Below are 19,684 nucleotides of genomic sequence, written 5' to 3' on the forward strand. Positions count from 1 at the left end.
AGCTGGCGGGACCCACCAGTCGGCGGGCCCCAACGGCCGGCGGAGAAGCCAGCGAGCGTAGACACTGACGGCTGGGACCAGCGCCCAGCCGGATTACCATTGTACCCCCGGGGGGTAGGCCTATATAAACTCCCCGGGACACCCATGCAAAGGGTTGGCTTCTTAGCATCACACACACAGACCATAGAGAGAGAGAGAAGTAAGAGCTAGCCTTGTTCTTCTTCTCCCTTGAACCCGACAGCTCTAGGAGCATTTGTAGCTACTCTTTCTGATCTAGTGATCATGCGGAGACCCCGCAGAGCAGGACTAGGGGTGTTATCTCCTCGGAGAGCCCCGAACCTGGGTAAGATTCGCCGGCGTGCATGTCTTCGCCTCATCCCGTTTCCAGGCACCGGCGACGTCTTACTGGCACCCACTATGATAAGCCATCCGTTGGCATATGTCGCACCTACCACCCGACATTTGGCGCCCACCGTGGGGCCAGGTGCATCGTCGTCTGGAGACCTGTTCTGGACGGGAACCCTCTTCCTCCCCCGCGAGCGCAGCTAGCCTGCTGCGCCCGATGGCGTTTGCCTCGACGCGCTGCAAGGCGTCGACGACGCCTGCGCGGCGAGCTGCCTCGCTGATCTTCTCGGCGAGACTCGCATCTCCGACGAGCCCGCGTCCGACGCGGGCACGGACTACCCCGAGAGCCGCCTCGTCAGCCTCCTCGAGCAGCTCCACGTCTCTAGCGAGCCTGCTACAGATGTGGAGTCGGTCGGCTCCACCGATCCGATGCTCGTCGACTCCGACACGGCATCGCTCGACGCCTACCCCTCCGACGTAGTGGTCTTCGATGATCCTCTCCCTCGAGCTGACAGTGGCAGCAGCGCTGTCACCGAAGTATTGGTCATCAGCCACGTCGCCAACTCGGGCGAGAACACCCACGACGCCCTGCAAGCGGCGATGCACGACCTCTCCGTCCCCATCCCGGCCGACGCCGACGCCGAGACCCTGGAGGCACGCTGCCTCGCCCTCATCGCGGAAGGCCAGAAGATAGCCTCCATGAGACGCCTCAACGAGGCCCACCAGCGCGAAGTCGATCGCGCTGCCTTCGGTACGCCGCCGCCTAGCGGACTGAGCCGAGCCGGCTTCGTCTAGAAGCGCGGTGCGGCTATTGCCAGCATGCTGGGGGCAGATCGCCCCGTCTACGCCACCCCGCTCGAGAATCTGTGAGCCGCTCAGGTGGCCGCCGAAGAGCTAAACGGGCTGGGAGCCGACGAGCTCCCCTACATGACAAGACGGATCCAGCAGCTGATCGACGCGGCTGCAGAACGGCATGAAGCCGGCGCCCGCGCTGATAGTCATCCCCCGCGCCGAGAGCATGCCGTGACGTCCTGCTCGCCGACTGCGAGCGGCGCCCGCCAGAAGAAAGACAAGGAGCCGGCTGCTAGCCGCAGCCGGACTCGTATCACCATCGAGCGCGACGCGGAAGGCCGCCCTCGAGCGGTGGAGCACTAAGAAAATCTGCCTCCTCCCCCGCCTCGAAGAGAAAGACGCCTCACCCCGCCGCCCGTCACGCACCCGACTCTTGGCGACCGACTCGGCCGCCGAGAAGGAGTCGGCGAGAACGACGCCCGCCATCGGATCGACCGCCTTGCTCGATCCTTGGCGTTAGAAGAAGAAGACGATGTCGGCCCGCCATGCTTTGGCCCCCGCATCCGCGACGAGCCCTTCCCCAAAGGGTTCTCGCTTCCCAGAGACACGCCCAAGTACAACGGCTCAGTGAAGCCGGAAGATTGGCTCATCGACTACTCCACTGCTGTCAGCATAGCCAACGGCAATCGGCGCGTGGCCATAAAGTACGTCCTTCTCATGCTGCAAGGCACGGCGCGCACATGGCTCAACAGCCTCAAGCCCTACAGCATCAATAGCTGGCTGGACTTCACGGAAGTCTTCGTCCGCAACTTCACCAGCACGTACAAGTGGCCTCCCAAGCCTCGCCAGCTCTCCCTGTGCGTCCAAGGACCCAATGAGTCGACCCGCGACTACCTCACGCGGTGGGCCGAGCTCCGCAACTCCTGCGAGGGGGTGCACGAGGTTCAGGCCATCGAGTACTTCACCGCCGGGTGCCGAGAGGGCACCCTCCTCAAGCACCGACTCCTTTGCGACGAGCCGGCTACCCTCGACGAACTGCTGGTCATCACGGACAAGTACGCCACGGCCGACTCCTCGATGAAGACCGAGCTCCGAGTGGACGCCTCTGGGAAGATGATCGCCCCGGCTACAAAGACGCCGGCTGGCGACTCCAATCGGCGCCCCTACCAGAACGATCACAAGCGCAAGGCCCCCATGCTGACTTCCACCAGTCGGCAGGTGGCCACAGTTGAAGATGAACAGCCCGAAGAACGGCCCGCTCCCAAGAAGAAGGGTGGCAGGCTGGCTTGGCAGCCGGCTTTCTCTTACGAGCAGACTCTCGACGCCCCCTGCAAGTTCCACAGCGGCACGAAGCCGTCCAACCACACAACCCGAAAATGCCACTGGCTCATGCGAATCTCCAAGGGCGAAGGGTTGCTGCCGCCTCCGCCTCCCGGCCCGCCGCCTCCAGCCCCCCAGCAGCCGGCGGCTCGGCCGGCAGTCGGAGCCATCCAAGACGAGTTCCCTGAAGAGCACGCCGCCTACGTCGTCTTCACCAGCCAAGCCGACGACAAGCGTAGTCGGCGCCGACAGCATCAAGAGGTCAATGTAGTCGCCTCTAGCACCCCCGAGTTCATGCACTGGTCAGAGAAGCCAATCAGCTGGAGCCAGGCCGACCACCCAGAAGTGATGCCATCCCCTGGCTCCTATGCACTGGTCTTGGATGTTACCCTCGCGACGGAGAAGCGAGCTGCCCGATTCTCCCGCGTCCTGATAGATGGCGGAAGCAGTATCAATATACTGTACCGCGATACCATGGAGAAACTGAACATCAAGGCGAAGCAGCTCATGCCGAGCCGAACCGTGTTCCATGGTATCGTCCCCGGCTTGTCTTGCTCCCCAATCGGCAAGATTAAAATGGATGTTCTCTTCGGAGACAAAGGTCATTTCCGCCGAGAAGCGATCTGGTTCGAGGTAGTGGATCTGGAGAGCCCCTATCATGCCTTGCTTGGCCGACCTGCTCTGGCCAAGTTCATGGCTGTGCCCCACTACGCCTACCTGAAGATGAAGATGCCGAGCTCGAAGGGGATCATCACAGTAGCCGGCGATTACAAGAAGTCCATCGAGTGCGCCATGGCCAGTAGCCGGCTGGCCGAGTCCCTCGTGGTGGCAGAAGAGAAGAAGATGCTGGAGCGGGTTGTGGCCATGGCCGGCAAGCAGCCGGCCCTGTCCCCCAACCCAAAAGACTATGATGCGCAGGGCTCCTTCGAGCCTGCCAAAGAGACGAAGAAGATACCTCTGGACCCGGAGAATCCGGAGAGGTTCGCTGTCATTGGGGCGAACTTGGACAGTAAATAGGAAGGCGAGCTCGTCGACTTCCTCCGTGAGAATCGAGACATTTTTGCATGGTCCCCAAAGGACATGCCGGGTGTCCCGAAGGATTTCGCCGAGCACAAATTACATGTCCGAGCCGACGCGAAGCCGGTCAAGCAGCCCCTCCGCCGACTGTTAGAAGAGAAGAGAAGAATGGTGGGAGAAGAGATAGCCCGGCTCCTTGCCGCTGGCTTTATCATGGAAGTGTTTTTCCCAGAATGGCTTGCCAACCCAGTTCTGGTTCTGAAGAAGAATAACAAGTGGCGTATGTGTATAGACTACACCAGCCTGAACAAGGCCTGCCCACAGCCGGATGCGAGCTGTTGAGTTTTTTGGACGCCTACTCGGGGTACCATCAGATCAAGTTGGACCCAGCAGACCGCCTGAAGACTGCCTTCATCACACCATTTGGAGCTTTCTGCTACCTGACTATGACATTCGGCTTGAGGAATGCCGGTGTCACTTTTCAGCGTTGCATGCGAAATGCCTCTTGAAACAACTCGGCAGAAATGCCCACGTCTATGTAGACGACATTGTGGTGAAGACAGAGAAGCGCGGCACCCTGCTGGAAGACCTCAAGGAAACATTCGCCAACTTGCGCCGATTCCAAATCAAGCTCAACCCCGAGAAGTGCGTGTTCGGAGTACCAGCCGGCCAGCTGCTAGGCTTCCTGGTCTCTGAACGCGGCATCGAGTGCAACCCCGTGAAGATCAAGGCCATCGAGAGGATGGAGATTCCTACCAAATTGCGAGACGTGCAGAAGTTCACTGGGTGCTTGGCCTCCCTAAATCGCTTCATCAGCCGGCTAGGAGAGAAGGCTCTCCCCCGGTACCGACTGATGAAAAAGTCCACTCACTTCGAGTGGAATGACCAAGCCAACCAAGCATTCCACGAGCTGAAGAAGATGCTGACCACCCCACCTGTCCTGGCGGCGCCGACTGAGAAGGAGCCCATGCTCCTCTACATTGCCGCGACCAGCCGGGTGGTCAATACAGTTGTTGTGGTCCAGCGCCCAGAAGAAGGCCGAGCCCAGCTAGTCCAGAGGCCGGTGTACTATCTAAGCGAAGTGCTATCCAGCTCAAAGCAGAACTACCCGCACTACCAGAAGATGTGCTATGGGGTGTACTTCGCCGCCAAGAAACTGAAGCCCTACTTCCAAGAACACCCCATCACGGTCGTGTGCACCGCCCCGCTCGCCGAGATCATAGGCAGCCGGGATGCATCCGGCCGGGTGGCCAAATGGGCCATTGCATTGGCGCCCTACACGATCTTCTACCAACCCCGCACCGCCATCAAGTCCCAAGCCTTGGCCGACTTCCTCGTCGACTGGGCCGAGACCCAGTACCTACCGCCGGCTCCCGACTCTACCATTGGCGGATGCACTTTGACGGGTCCAAGATGCGCACCGGCTTGGAAGCCGGCATCGTCCTCACCTCTCCCAAAGGCGACAAGCTCAAGTACACGCTGCAGATCCACTTCGCCGCCTCCAACAACGTGGCCGAGTACGAGGCGCTCGTACATGGGCTCCGGCTAGCCAAAGAACTTGGCATACGCCGGATCCTATGTTACGGCGACTCAGACTTGGTGGTCCAGCAGTCGTCTGGCGACTGGGATGCCAAGGACGCGAGCATGGCGAGCTATCGATTCCTCGTCCAGCAGATCAGCGGGTACTTCGAAGGGTGCAAGTTCCTTCACGTGCCAAGGGCCGACAACGACCAAGCAGATGCCCTAGCACGGATCGGCTCCACCCGACAAGCCATACCGACTGGCGTCTCCCTCTAGCGCCTCCTCAAGCCGTCCATCAAGCCGTCTCCAGAGTCGGACTCTATCTTCGTGCCGCCTGTGCCAGATGCAGCCGGATCCGAATGGAGGAACCCTGCAGGCGGCATGGGGACTTCGACAACTGGCCTGGGGACTGCCGTAGTCGCACCCAGCCCGGGGACTGCAGCAGTCGGCCCGGGGACTGCAGCAACGCAAGAAGCGGTGGCCGACTCCAACTCCACGCCACCCAACCCACCCACCCGAGTCATGGTGGCTACGCTAACAGAAGAAGAAGTTACAGCTCCATCATGGGCCCAGCCCATCCTCAAGTTCCTAGTCAGCAGAGAGCTGCCGGCTGATGAGATCTCAGCAAGACTAGTGCAACGACGAGCCGGAGCATATGCAATAATCAACAGAGAGCTCGTGAAGCGCAGCGTCACTGGAGTCTTCCAGCGCTGTGTCGAGCCAGAAAAAGGAGTGGCAATCCTCAAGGATATCCACCAAGGCGAATGCGGCCACCACGCAGCCTCAAGATCACTTGTGGCCAAGGCTTTCCGCCACGGTTTCTTTTGGCCGACTGCCTTGGAAGATGCCAAAGAGATAGTCAAGAGCTGCAGAGGATGCCAAGTTTTCAGTTCCAAGCAACATCTGCCGGCTTCTGCACTCAAGACCATTCCCCTCACCTGGCCCTTTGCCGTCCGGGGACTGGACATGGTGGGCCCTTTCAAGATAGCCCGCGGTGGCTTGACACATCTACTTGTCGCTGTGGATAAGTTCACAAAGTGGATCGAAGCGAAGCCAATCAAGAAGCTGAACGGGCCGACTGCCGTAACATTCATCACCGACATCACCACTCGGTACGGCGTGCCGCACAGCATCATCACCGACAACGGCATGAACTTCGCCAAAGGAGCACTGACACGTTTCTGCGCGACGCAGGGTATCCGAATGGACTTAGCGTCCGTCGCCCACCCGCAGTCAAACGGCCAGGTCGAGCGAGCGGACTCATCCTCTCCGGCATCAAGCCCCGACTAGTTGTACCACTGGAGCGATCGGCCGACTGCTGGCTCGATGAGCTGCCGGCTGTCCTCTGGAGTCTGCGCACTACACCCAACAAGTCAACCGGCTTTACTCCATTCTTCCTTGTATATGGTGCCGAGGCTATCATCCCAACAGACATCGAGTTTGACTCGCCTCGGGTCACCATGTACACGGAGGCGGAGGCCAAGGAAGCAAGAGAAGACGGCGTCGACCTACTAGAAGAAGGCCGGCTGTTAGCACTCAGCCGGTCTGCCATCTACCAGCAAGGGCTGCACCGCTACCACAACCGCAAGGTCAAGCCAAGATCCTTCCAAGAGGGCGACCTTGTGCTCCGGCTGATCCAGCGAACAGCCGGCCAGCACAAGCTCTCGGCCCCCTGGGAAGGCCCCTTCGTCGTCAGCAAGGCACTCGGCAACGACTCCTACTACTTGATCGACGCGCAAAAACCAAGAGCACGCAAGAGAGATGACTCCGGCAAGGAGTCGGAGCGACCATGGAACGCGAACCTCCTGAGAAGATTTTACAGTTGAAAGCAGTATGTATCATGCTACCCTTTTGTATTAAGTACGAACCAACAGGCTCCCCGAGGAGCACTCGGGGACTGCCTTTATTCATCTATGAATGACGAGTGTCATATCCATGAATGTATTATTACATTTGATTTCTTGTCTGGCACCGGGTCCGACAAGTCGGCCCGGGGACTAGGCGCCTTAAGCTATATTAAAAGTTCTACCTGAAGTCAGACAAGTAGTGTGCCGACTCCCGAGTCCTCTCTTGTTGAAAGTCGTAGCTCGAAGAACCGACTGTCCGACTAGCAAGAGCCAAGGCAGAAAGGATGCCCACACGAAAAATGGCTAAGGACTAATGAACTTATATAGCAAAAAGACGGCCTCCAACCACGCTTGCCGGCTGTCAGAACGGCCGGCTGGCCGGCTTCCTAAACACTCAGCTCTAATCCAACAAAGCTAGAGTACTTGCCCTCCCAATTGGCCAAGCACTTCTCCAGCTACAGATTGCAGAGCAGCTGTCCGACTGGGGAGGCGGCAACCAAGGGAGGGCGGCAAAGGAAACAGCAGAAGGATGAAAAGCAGAGTACGAGGAAAAGCCAAATGCATGCATGAGTTATATATACATATAAAGCCCCCAACAGGCCGGCAATAGACATAAGTTCGAATACACCCCCAGTGGGTGGAATTGTGCAGACTTAACAGAATATTGTTCCAAAAGTGACAAGACAGGAAAACAAAAGATAGTAGACTAGACTAAGGCGCGGTGCGGGAGCCAGGCTGGTCGGTGGAGATGGCGTCGCTGGCTGAAGGAGTGGCCGGCTAGCGGGTCTCGGCTTGGTCACCACCAGTGGCAGGCGACGCACCTGCGCGTGACGTGGTGCTGGAGGCGCGGTCAGCCTGAGGTTGGTCGGCTGCTCCACCATCCGGCTCCGCGTCTTCACCCTCCTCCTCCTCCTCGCCCTCGTCGCTGGAGTCGATCTCCTCCGCCGAGTCTTCACCGTCTGCCGGGTTCAGCCCGAACCACTCCTCCGGCTGGACGACGCCGTTGTCATCCACCTCAGGGGCGAAGACACTGGTGTCGGTGTAGTCGGCGATCGCCGAAGCCCGCCGGATGATAGCCGGTCGCGCCGGCTCCAGCTCCGTGTCGGCTTGCTGCCGCCAGGTAGCCAGCTGGTCCAGACTCAGGCTCGGGTACCAGGCCTTGACGAACTCCAGCGCCCGCCTGGCGCCGGACCAAGCTGCCGAGGCCTTCCAGGCTTCGAAGCAACCGACTGCCACCTCCAGCCAGTCGGCAGTCCGACTGGGGGTGCGGGGAACCACTTCGCCGGGCCAGAGGGCGGCCAATACTTGCGCCCCGGCACGCTGAAGCCGGCGGAGCAGTCGGTGAGCCGGCTGGAGATGGGCCTGGATCGCCAAGAGCTGCTCCTCCAGCGAACGGCCAGCACTTGGCGAAATCTCGAAGCCAGCCAGCCTTCGCGCCTGGCGGCGGGCCTCGATGAGCTGGTTGGCGGCGGTAGAGTAGCCAGGGAAGTACTCTGTGCAAGAAAGAGAGAAGAGAAAACACCAAGTCAGAAAACGAGCCAAAAGCGGCAGACGGCAAGAAAGGACGAAGAAGTAGGCGGCTTACCGTCAACCAGATCTTCGATCTGACCATAGCCAGTGACCAGAGTTTGCCTATCTTCAGCCCAGCCAGCCGCTTCTGTCTCGTACTCGGCCTGGAGGGCGGCTTCGCGGTCCTGCGCCGCCTTCAGAGCCGCCTTGTGGTCCTCCTCCTGGTCGGCCAACTTCTTGGCCAGGCGGTCACGTTCCTGCACCAAGGCGGCGAGCTCGGCCTCCTTGGCACGAAGGGCAGTCTGAGACTCTCCCAGCTGCACCCTCAGACCGGCGTTGGCCGCTGCAGAGACGACAGAAAAAGAAGAAACGATAAGAGGAAGTCGTCAAGGAAGATCCGACCCGACTGCTCAGCAGTCGGCCCGAATCTCGGGGACTACACCCAGTGGGTGCGCTGACGCGCCCCCACGTGAGATAAAGAACAAAGCACTTACCCCGGCTCTCAGTTAGGTCGGCGGTCTTCTGGGTCAGCTCCCGAGCCTGGGAGTTGAAGGCGGCCGCACGAAGATTGTGGTAGTCCTACAAGATAGGCAGAAGATCGAAGTAAGAACAAGAACAACAAAGCCAAATCCACTAAAAAGTTCCAAGCCGCCTGCTCAGCAGCCGACTCGGAACTCGGGGACTACACCTAGTGGGTGCGCTGACGCGCCCCACGGAAGAAACCAAGATCAAGAAGAAGCAAGATAAGAAGACTAACCCGGATGGCCGCCCGCGTCGCAAGGAATTCGTCGGTGTACTGCCTCAGCGCCGTAGCCTGGGCCTGGAGCCGGGCCCGGACGTCTTGCGCGGCCACGTTCATCACGTCCAACCCTCCGCCCGGCGTCCACCCCGAGGTGGCGCTGGCCGCCTTCGCATCCTGGGCCGACGAGCTGGAGCCCGCGGCCAGCTGCGGCTCCGACACGGCCTTCTGTGGCTCCGACGCAGCCTTCCCCGCGCGCCGGCTCGGGGACATCCGGACCGCCAGCTCAGTCCTCGCGGCCGGCTCGCCCCCCACCGACTGCGCAGGCGGCAGATCAGGCCGGCCGCCTTGAGCCGCCCCAGTCGGCGGTGTCGGCACCGGCGCCCTCTCCAGGATGACGACGTCGTCGTCCCTCTCCAGCCCCGGCTGGTCGCCGCCGGCTTCTTCTGGCGGGAGCTCCGGGCGCCGCGACGCGCAGTGGGGTGACCAACAGGGCCCCCTCCGCCGTCGCCGCAGCTACAGCCTCCGCTTGGGCCTTGGCTGCGGCGTCGGCGCGCGCCTTCGCCGCCTCCTCCTCCTGCGCCTCCTGGGCGGCGGCCTCCTTCCGCGCCTCCGCCTCCCGCGCCTCCCGCTCCTCCCGCGCCTCCCGCGCATTCCGTTCGGTCGCCGCCTGAAGGTCGGCGCGGGGGTCCACGCGGCGAGTGGTGCTCCCAGATCCCCTCGGCGACTCAACGACGGAGGCGGCAGCCGCCCGCTCGAGCGACAGTGGAGATCTGATTGTTTGAAGAAAAAGACAAGGATTCAGGAACTACCAGAGAGAAGAAAGAAAAAAGAGTGCACAAAAGAGTGTGAACTTACGCCGACACCGTCTGCGGTTGCTTCACCGTCTTGCGGAAGCGAGCCGCTTTTGCAGCCGCCTCCTCTCCCCTAGTCGCCGCCGCCCCGCCTCTGGGCTTCTTCGTCCGACTGCCGAACAAACTCTATGCGGCGCGACGCTTTTGCCCGCCGCCCCGAGCAGGCGGTGCAGCGGAGGAACCCGCGCCGCGGCCAGATGCCGGCTGACAGCGCGGGACGACTTCGGCCTCGTCGTCGTCCGGCCAGTCGTCGAAGGTGACTCCATGCCCGGAGCCGCCTGCTTCGCCGCCGGCTTGGCCACCACCCGGCTCGGTGTTGTCGTCCATAGCAGCCGCCCCAAGTCAGGGTCCTCCAGATCGTGCTCCATCCGGTCAGGGGCGAATCGGCGCTCCGTGTCCGACCCGCCTGCAGGCCGAAGAAGAGGGATCTGTCGAAAGCAAGCCGACTAGTCAGAGTCGGCCAAAAAGAACTCGGCAACAAAACTGAGAAAAAAAGAAGAGACAAGGAGAACGTACCGTGGGCGGCGGATTGGCTCGGCTATATGGCTCCTTGCCGAACTGCCACTCTTCGGAGAGTTTGCAGTTCGCAAGGTAGTTCACCATATAGGCCACCTCCTCGTGCGGCATGTCCTTGATACACATCCGGCTCGGATCGAGCTGGCCGCTCATCTGACAGATCAGATGAGGGCGGCTCTGGAGCGGGAGTACCCGGCGCGTGACAAAGGCGGCCAGCAGGTCGGGCCCCAACAAGCCCTCCGACTGGATCATCACCCGCACTCGGGCGATGGCTGGGTTTCCAGCCGGCGTCAGCGTCACGGCCCGGTATGACCACTGGGGCCGCCTGCCCGCCGGTGGGCCGGCTACGTAATCCGGCAGGTTGACGTAGTCGCCCTGCGGGGCGATGTTCCTGACGTAGAAGTATGACTTTTGCCATAGCTTCACCGACTGGATCAGCGGGATGACGGGGAAGGGGTTGTCGGCGGCCACCCTCCGCATCGCGATGAAGGCGCCAGTCTGAGCCGGCATGCCCTGCATACGCGTGCCCAGCTTGGACTGGAAGAACTCCCCCCAGAGCTCGAGGGGGGAGGACGCCGAGGTAGCCTTCGCACAGGGTGACGAAGGCCGACAGCAGCACCACCGCGTTCGGGGTGAGGTGGTGCAGCTGGAGCTGGTAGAACTCGAGCCAGGAGCGGAAGAAGGCGCTCACGGGCAGGCCGATGCCGCGCAAGAAATGCGAGCGGAAGACCACCCGCTCGCCCTCCCGCGGCTCCGACGTATTCTCCTTCGCCGGCGCGAGACGGACCTCCACCTTGTCCGCGCCGGGCAGCCGCCGCGTCTTGCGGAGGAATTCGACGTGATCCTCGTGGACGTTGGAGCCGTCCCAGTCCCCGCCATACTGCTCCGTGGCGGGAGGCATGGCGAAAACGAGCGCGGCGGCAGAGGAACGAGTAGTGGAGGAGCGCGGCGGCGAGGCGCTGTTGCAAGAAACGGCGGGAGGAAGAAGATGCTGGAAAGGGGGGAGCGTGCGAGAGCCTGCCGCTCTCCACCCTCCCCCTACTTATAGCTTCGCGAGGTGAAGCCGGGGAGGCCAGACGTGGGGTGAGACGTGGGATTAACTGCACCCACTCCCCCCATGCCCCGCGATTATTACGCCCTAAAGGCATGCCGAAACTGCCACGGGGAGACGTGCGGGCGGTTTCGGGCTGCAGAGAATCCACGCCTGGGCCCGGGCATGGACGTGGCGGGCCCCCGTCCTGCGGCGACGTCCCGTCGCGCGCGTGGGCTGGCAGGCTTTTTGGCCGAGAGAGGCCACGTGGTTCGCAGGCGGCAAGTGGCCGGCCCGCGGCCTGGTGCACGCGCTGGCGAGCTCCCGCCCTCCGACTCCAGAATTTTTGGCCAAGACGGCGCGCCTAACCAAGGCCGGCTCCCGGCTGCCGGCTTGTCGAGATAGGAAGCTGACCGAGCTTCTCGACTCCTACCCAACCTCGAAGCCCAATCACCTTCGAGGACTACTGTCGGAGTAAATGGCCACGGGTAGCCTAACCGACTGCCCCTGGCTCTTCCAAAAAATTATCAGGCCTTTGGTCCTTCAAGCATTTCAAGCATTGGGCCGCCTTCCCTGGCCGGCTACCCTTGAAGCCGACTCTCAGAAGATGACCCAGCCTCAGCAACCTCTCCTCCAAGATAACCACGGGATGGCCGACTCCAGGGAGCCGGCCATAGGGGATGCCGACTTCCCAGAGCCGGCCATGAAGAACGCCGACTTCCCAGAGCCGGCCACGAAGAGCGCCGACTCCAAGAAGCCGGCCAAGACCGCAACCACCAAAACCATGCCCACATAACGGTGACAAGACGACGTGTGGCCACAGTGCGGCCCACTACCCCCGAAGCCTGAGGTAGGCATGGCCACAGGATGCCGTACAGGACGGCCATCTCCCGTCCGGCTCGGCACTGTAGCCATGCTAGCCTCGACGTCACCCACGACAGACGTCAGTACGGCCTACGGGCGGCGGGCCCCTTCAGCCAGAGAGAGGCGCGAAGGCGGCCCGGCCTCCCCCAGTCGGCCAAGGGTGTAGCCGGGCCCCAAAAGCCGGCTACCCCCTTCCTCGAAGCAGGAGCCACATTAAGGAGACAAGACGAGGTAAGGCTACAGTGAGAGCCCTCGAGGCGGCACACTGTAGCCACGCTTGCCTCGACGAAGCCCTCGTCATCAGGGGCGAGGCTACAGTAAGCAGCCGCCGACAAGACCCTAGGCGGTGGGGCCGGCCTGTCGACCAATAGGCCGGCAGCCGGCGGGACCCACCAGTCGGCGGGCCCCAACGGCCGGCGGAGAAGCCGGCGAGCGTAGACACTGACGGCTGGGACCAGCGCCCAGCCGGATTACCATTCTACCCCCGGGGGGTGGGCCTATATAAACCCCCCGGGACACCCATGCAAAGGGTTGGCTTCTTAGCATCACACACACACACCATAGAGAGAGAAAGAAGTAAGAGCTAGCCTTGTTCTTCTTCTCCCTTGAACCCGACAGCTCTAGGAGCATTTGTAGCTACTCTTTCTGATCTAGTGATCATGCGGAGACCCCGCAGAGCAGGACTAGGGTGTTATCTCCTCGGAGAGCCCCGAACCTGGGTAAGATTCGCCGGCGTGCATGTCTTCGCCTCATCCCGTTTCCAGGCACCGGCGACGTCTTACTGGCACCCACTATGATAAGCCATCCGTTGGCATATGTCGCACCTACCACCCGACACAATACGTGTCGTTTCCCCTACTATCACTGGGATCGAGCACCACATGATTGAACCCAAAGCTAAGCACTTCTCCCATTGCAAGAAAGATCAATCTAGTAGGCCAAACCAAACTGATAATTCGAAGAGACTTCCAAAGATAACCAATCATACATAAAAGAATTCAGAGAAGATTAAAATATTGTTCATAGATAATCTTGATCATAAACCCACAATTCATTGGATCTCGATAAACACACCGCAAAAAGAGTTACATCGAATAGATCTCCAAGAAGATCAAGGAGAACTTTGTATTGAGATCCAAAGAGAGAGAAGAAGTCATCTAGCTAATAGCTATGGACCCGAAGGTCTGAGGTAAACTACTCACACATCATCGGAGAGGCTATGGTGTTGATGTAGAAGCCCTCTGTGATCGATGCCCCCTCCGGCAGAGCGCCGGAAAAGGCCCCAAGATGGGATCTCATGGGTACAGAAGGTTGCGGCGGTGGAATTAGGTTTTCGTGGTGCCCCCCGATGGTTTCGGGGTACGTAGGTATATATAGGAGGAAGAAGTAGGTCGGTGGAGCCATGAGGGGCCCACGAGGGTGGAGGGCGCGCCCAGGGGGGTAGGCGCGCCCCCTGCCTCATGGCCTCCTCGTTGATTACTTGACGTCCACTCCAAGTCCTCTAGATCAGGTTTGTTCCAAAAATCACGCTCCCGAAGGTTTCATTCCGTTTGGACTCTGTTTGATATTCCTTTTCTACGAAACACTGAAATAGGCAAAAAAACAACAATTTGCACTGGGCCTTGGGGTAATAGGTTAGTCCCAAAAATAATATGAAAGTGTATAAATAAGCCCATTAAACATCCAAAACAGAATATATAATAGCATGGAGCAATCAAAAATTATAGATACGTTGGAGACGTATCAATGCTAGTTGGTTTATTTGGTGGAAGATCATATGTTCAGATCCTTTATGCATATTAATACCGCTCTCATTATGAACTTGAATATGATTTATGAGTAGTAATGTTTGTTCCTGAGGACATGGGAGAATTCTTGCTATAAGTGGTCATGTGAATTTGGTATTCGTTCGATATTTTGATCAGATGTATGTTGTCTCTCTTCTAGTGGCGTTATGTGAACTTCGACTACATGACACTTCACCATTATTTGCGCCTAGAGGAAGGCATTGGGAAGTAATAAGTAGATGATGGGTTGCTAGAGTGACAGAAGCTTAAACCCTAGTTTATGCGTTGCTTCATAAGGGGCTGATTTGGATCCATATGTTTCATGCTATGGTTAGGTTTACCTCAATACTTCTTTTGTAGTTGCGGATGCTTGCAATAGGGGTTAATCATAAGTGGGATGCTTGTCCAAGAAAGGGCAGCACCCAAGCACCGGTCCACCCACATACCAAATTATCAAAGTAACGAACGCGAATCATATGATCGTGATGAAAACTAGCTTGACGATAATTCCCATGTGTCCTCGGGAGCGCTTTTCTCTATATAAGAGTATGTCCAGGCTTGTCCTTTGCTACAAAAAGGATTGGGCCATGTTGCTGCACCTTGTTTACTTTCATTACTTGTTACCCGTTACAAATTACCTTATCACAAAACTACCTGTTACCGATAATTTCAGTGCTTGCAGAGAGTACCTTGCTGAAAACCGCTTATCATTTCCTTCTGCTCCTCGTTGGGTTCGACACTCTTACTTATCGAAAGGACTACGATAAATCCCCTATACTTGTGGGTCATCACACCTGCGTGGTGACATGCAGATCTTCGTGAAGGCTCCACCACTGCGCCAGCCCAGCAGCCAGCCAACGTGGCGCTACGACGCCTCGTCAGCTCGGACGCGTGTCGAAGCCAGGCGAGGTGGCGACAGCTGGGACGAGCTTCCTTGGCGTCCCCGATAAAGCGAGAGGGGCACGTCGGCAGCACATTCAATGTGTTTGTCCGACGGTGCCAGAGGATAGACTCATCTACTATAGACCTATCCACCTCCTGTGTGCCACTGTGGCAACCCCTTTTTGCCTATAAAAGGAGGCTCGAGGCAACCAGGAGAAGGATTCAGATCTTTTGAGGTACCAATGCACCGTAGCTAGCTCAAGAACTCAAGAACACTCAAATACATACACCAAAGCAGGACTAGGGTTTTACGCATCCTTGCGGCCCGAACCTGGGTAAACGATCTTTGTGCTTCCTGTCAGACCCGCTCTTTGCACAACCCCGCGCCCGCCAACCATAGAAGGGATCCCAATGATCCCATAGGTGTCGTTCCACACCAACATCATTGGGGCGCCAGGTAGGGGGCGCAGGTGTGGAAATCTGGTCTGATCAGAGCAGCGGCTTCATCATGGCCGTCGTTCCAAGGAAGAAGACGACCAAGCTTGACGGCACCATCTGCAGATGTGGTGGACGCCCGTGCAACGACAGAAAAGCTAAGTCATTCGAGACTTTGAGAAAATTCCCTTTTTATATATAAGGTTATTGTCCTCAAAGGTCCTGCCCTATGTATGGAAAACCTGCATTGGCAACTTCCTTGCTCTGTTTCGAGTCCGCTCAACAGCTCAAGCGGCCGCGTTGAGAACGGCAGGGTAGCCTTTCGCAATTGGCAACGCTCTCAATTCTGACTCGAGTCAAGCTCGACAGTTCGAGCGGCCGCGTTGAGAGCGGTAAGGTGGTTCGCCTGGCAGCAAGCACACCCGGCAGGCCATTGGGGATCCGTCCTCAAGGTGCTGCGGCCTGGGTTTACACGCCGGCAAGCCTACCCGATTAACGTAGGGTGAACATACAAAGGAAGATCAAACAGGAAGATAACATGCATCATCTTGAAAGTACTTCAGAGTTATATTACATCAGTTGTTGCCGCGGTTCTAACTAAAGATAGGAATTTTCTTGGTCATGAACCTGCAGCGGCAATGAGAAACGGGATGCCTAATCCCGGCGCTGGCCCTCCACCCTCTGGATTCCGTCGACGCGACTGATGATGGGCTTGATACGCTCCTTGAGCGCCACGAGGTCAGCATCCTCCGGCAAGCTCTCCAGCGCGGCGTCGAAGTCGATGTCGGGGTTCCAGTACGCCACCTTGGTGAGGACCTTGGTCATGGCACCCCGGCAAAGCTTTCGGGCCTCATCGCCAGAGAGACCGCCCTACTGGAGCGAAGATGCTCCAGGGCTCCAAGGACACCCTCAAAGAACAACGTCAGCTTGGCGTTAGGGCTCGCGTTTGGCTTCGGGACGTATCTCACATTTGGCATCCCCATGGTAGCCAGCTTCGTGGTAATCCTGCAGGCGACGCCTTCGAGGCGGCTGATCCAGCGGTTCTCGCCCTCCACAAAATCCTTGTGGTTGGCGGTTTCGTTCTTCTGCAGCTACTTCTCGGCCTCCAGATGTAACATCCCAAATTTTCAATTTGGAATGTTATACATTAGATCATCATTGCATATCATAATTCATTTCATTTTTGCTAGTTCCTAGAAATTCTACGCAACTCAAGGACCCGCCGGAGAGAGTTGGGGATTTCGTTATTTTCAAATTTGGATTTTCTCAAATTTTGAAAATAGGATCATTTGATTTTATTTATTTTATCTTCAATTATTTCAATAATAAAAATAAGAGAGAGGGAATAAAATGACTTCCCCAAACTAAAGGAATAATGAGGATTTAATAAAAAAATCAAATAAGATTTTATTTTGGAGTTTTTCGCTATTTTATTTGGATAGGAAAAAATGCGCGTTTTTCAAAATTGCATTTAGGCCCCACATAAATGTTCATCTTGTCCGGCTTGTTTTTAGAAGTCGGGGAAAATTTATTTCGAGATTTTTGGAGTTTGTTTAGTATTTCTTTTGTTTGTTTTTCTGCGCATATTTATTTAAAAAAAACGAAACCGACTATGGGCCGTGTTCGGCCAGGACTCCCCTGGCCGGGTCCTTTATAAGTCACGGCCGGACCCCGCCGTTGGCCCAAGCCGCCGCCCCCGAACGCTAACCCTAGCCGCCGCCGCCCCGTCGCCCAACGCCCGCCGTCGCCCCGCCGCCCGCCGACATCGCCGCCCCTCGCCGAGGTAGCCGCCGGAGTTGTCGCCGCCGCCGGCGGTTTTCTCTAGAAAGCCGCCCGTTTAAAAAAAACTGCGGTTGTTTTATTTTTTTTAAATCGGTTTATTTTTTTTCTTTTTCTCGGTTTAGTTAATTAGCGAGCGTTCGCTCGTTCGTTCCTTTTAACGAACGTGTTCATCGTTTAGTTACAGTTAACGAACGTTCGTTCGATAAATTGTTCATCAGTTTTTCTTTTTCTCAGATTTTCCGCCATTATTCCAGATCGCGATTTCTGATCCGATTTTCGTTCTGGTATATCTTTTCGCTCGTCTATCGAAATCAGGCAATTCAAGCGCCTAGAGTTTCGTCTCGAAATTCTCTTTCCGTTTAACCAACTCAAACAAGTTTTTGCTACTGTAAAAATTGACTTAGATCCAGATTAGTAAACGAAGCTTGTTTCCTTCGCCGTTTGACTTTCGTTGCTTCGTTTGATTTGATTCTTTTTGCAAACCTGAGTTCTTAAGTTGAACTTTCTGGTTAGATCTTTTATTTGAGTTTACCTGTGCATTAGTTGAGTGCTTACTGTATGCTTGTTTGTTTGTGATAGAGTACCCGGAGTGCGCCGCTTGCTACTTCGAATCTCTAGGTTTCACGGATCATCAGCAAGGCAAGTAACACTTTGATCATACCTCTTTACTACCGAGTTTTATTGCATTAGACCAATCCTCAAACATTGCATTATTAGGATCTAATTAAATTGTGGATATTGGGAAGTAGATGAGGTAGTACCTATTACCTGTTTTGTTATCAAACCCTGGGAGTTACTTCTACGTTTGATCATGTTGCTATGCTATGCTAGTAGACGTGGATTGGGTGAGTGTATCCATGACAGATGTGAGATTGTTAATTTAATGGTTTACTTAAGGTGGCAACTTAAAACACACATCTGGGTGGATTGAGGCACTTGGGTATTCCAGTGATTGCCTGTTTTTTTATGGACCGCCACCCAGGCTCAAAGGGATCATGAGATTATTCATGCTAGAAACTTCCATGTGCAGCCACAAGCTATTATGGGCTCTAGCATAGTTGATTAAGTCGTGTGAACTCTTACAGTGGTAGACTAGCAGATGTAGGGGAAAGTAGGTGTAACTGTCTACCCAATCGTAAGGTGCAAACACTTCTGAAAGACTATGTCTCGGTCATCCGTTTCTCAAACACCATGTAGTGCGAGAAATCCAACGGAGGAGATCGAGTCTTGTGGGGAAAAGTGCACAAACCTCTGCAGAGTGTATAAACTAATAATGGTTAGCCGTGTCCCCGGTTATGGACATCTTAAGTATCTAGTACTTGGATTATCATGTGAATGTCATCATGTTACTCAAATTAATTTTGTTGGGTTAAGGATGATACTTAATTGGGATTGAGATGCTGTCAACCATTCTCAATGTTTAACACCACCATGATAGTTAAATAAAATTTATTCCTTTGTAGTAGGGAAAAATTGGCTTTTCACAAAACTGTAACCATAGAGCTTAAACACCAGCCAAATATGCATGTAGTATAGCTTTATTCTGTTCATTACTCCCTATGTGTTATTTTGCCAGCATATTCCATGTGCTGACCCGTTTTCGGGCTGCAACGTTTCATGTTGCAGACTTTTCAAACGACGAGTAAGGTGCCTTAGGTCGTGGTCTTATACTCAGTGATGCCGTTGGAGTTGATGGACTCACTTATCTTCCAAGTCTTCCGCTGTTATCGTTTTATATGGCCTTAAGCCATATTTGTCATACTTATTTCTCTTTTGAGATAATCGATGTAATAAGTGTGTGATTGCTACTCTGTTATAAATCCTCCAAGTACTGTGTGTGTCAGCATTACTGATCCAGGGATGACACTGGTGCACGGTAGATCAGACTGTTTGAGGTCTGGTCGCTACAAAGGTGGTATCAGAGCACACGCTGACTGTAGGACACGACCACTAAGCTTAAACCCTAGAACACTACTCTCTTCTCATTTCTGAATCCCCTCCATTTTCTACTATTTTAGGAATGGCGGATGCAAGGAACAAGTTCATGCAACCGGATGAAGATACACCTTTCGGACGACACTTGAAGGAAGTCACTAAGTACGTGAACATCGGAATACCAAGCTTCACCGGGACCTACAACACCACCCTACCAGAAGAAGAGCGCTGGAAGATTCAAGTTCAAGTTCCAGGAAGGACGTTTACGCCAGTCACTGAGCCTATAGAGTTTTCCTTTGATGCACCAACCTGGAGTTTAGGGAAGAGCATGGCAGCCCACATCACTATGGGACACATTGGAGAAGTCTACCACAGGGAGCTTAAGGATACTATTTATCAGATTTGTGGGCGCAGAGATGAGCAATGGGAGATGATCAGCACCAAGAAGGATGGATCAATTGCAGCTTTCATCCAGGAGCAAAACCAACACATTCGTCGCCAGGAGAACC

This window comes from Aegilops tauschii, chromosome 7 (genome assembly GCF_002575655.3).
Source record: "Aegilops tauschii subsp. strangulata cultivar AL8/78 chromosome 7, Aet v6.0, whole genome shotgun sequence".
In the NCBI taxonomy this organism is placed as follows: Eukaryota; Viridiplantae; Streptophyta; class Magnoliopsida; order Poales; family Poaceae; genus Aegilops; species Aegilops tauschii.